The sequence below is a fragment of the Echinops telfairi genome, unplaced genomic scaffold, assembly GCF_000313985.2.
Source record: "Echinops telfairi isolate 266 unplaced genomic scaffold, ASM31398v2 ScPeMD7_7458;HRSCAF=8496, whole genome shotgun sequence".
In the NCBI taxonomy this organism is placed as follows: Eukaryota; Metazoa; Chordata; class Mammalia; order Afrosoricida; family Tenrecidae; genus Echinops; species Echinops telfairi.
This window is the reverse complement of record NW_022111358.1, coordinates 39,991,118-39,992,062: the sequence shown is the minus strand read 5'-3', so window position 1 is coordinate 39,992,062 and position 945 is coordinate 39,991,118.

Below are 945 nucleotides of genomic sequence, written 5' to 3'. Positions count from 1 at the left end.
TGGAAGAGGTGGGGCTTGAAGAGATTTGGACCCCCGCCTTTGTACATGAGAATCTTCCATTCTTGGGCAAACAGGTAATCCTTTGGAATCAAAAGTCAAATCACTGCGTGATTGAACTGGGCCACCTGTTGCCTTCCAACAGAAGTGAGGCCAAGTTCAGGCCAGGGCAACAGCTTCCGCTTCCTGGCGCCCCACCTCCCCCCAGGGGTTTGGGTTTTACTTTGAGGAGACGTGGAGGTTTTGAGGGTCAAAAGTCTCATGTTCAGACCCCTGTCACACGCTCATCTCAGGATCATGGCCCGCTCTCTCGGTCCCGGAGAGCCAGGCAGCAGATCCCAAAGTTCTGAAGAGAAAGCCGCATGTCTTAGCTACCTGGGAGTTTTCCTTGAATGCTTGCCTGGATTTGTTTGTTGTACCCGTGACACCTTGCTCTCCAATAGTTGCCCTGGCAACTTGTGTGGCAGTGCTGTTTTGTTTGTGGGTAACCTGCTCATAACCACCTGACAAATGATCCGATGTGGAAACTCCGGCGTTGTTAGGGACACGGGGACTTACTTCACTCCGTGCATGAAAATAACCTGAACGAACAGAAAGAACACGGAGACTGGCCAATCCCCCTCCTGTCACCCGTCCCCGCCCCCTCCCTAAACATGCCCCATCTACTTAAACTTTCTTTCCAGCACATTCCACACAGAGGGCAGAGTTCTGCCTGCGCACACACTCGAGCTGTGCCCAGTTCTCTGTTACATAATGGTCACACAATGCTCCTGTGTGCCTGCCTACAGGCTACGAGGAGGAGGAAGGGGATGGTACCAAAGTCCGGCAAGATAAAAGTTCTACCAGGCAGAAATGTGCGGGCATGTGTGGGCGGAAGGAGAGAGGCACTTTTGCCCGTGTGGCTAAAGCCTGCGTCCCCACTGTAAGGTCACAGAGGAAGATGGAGAC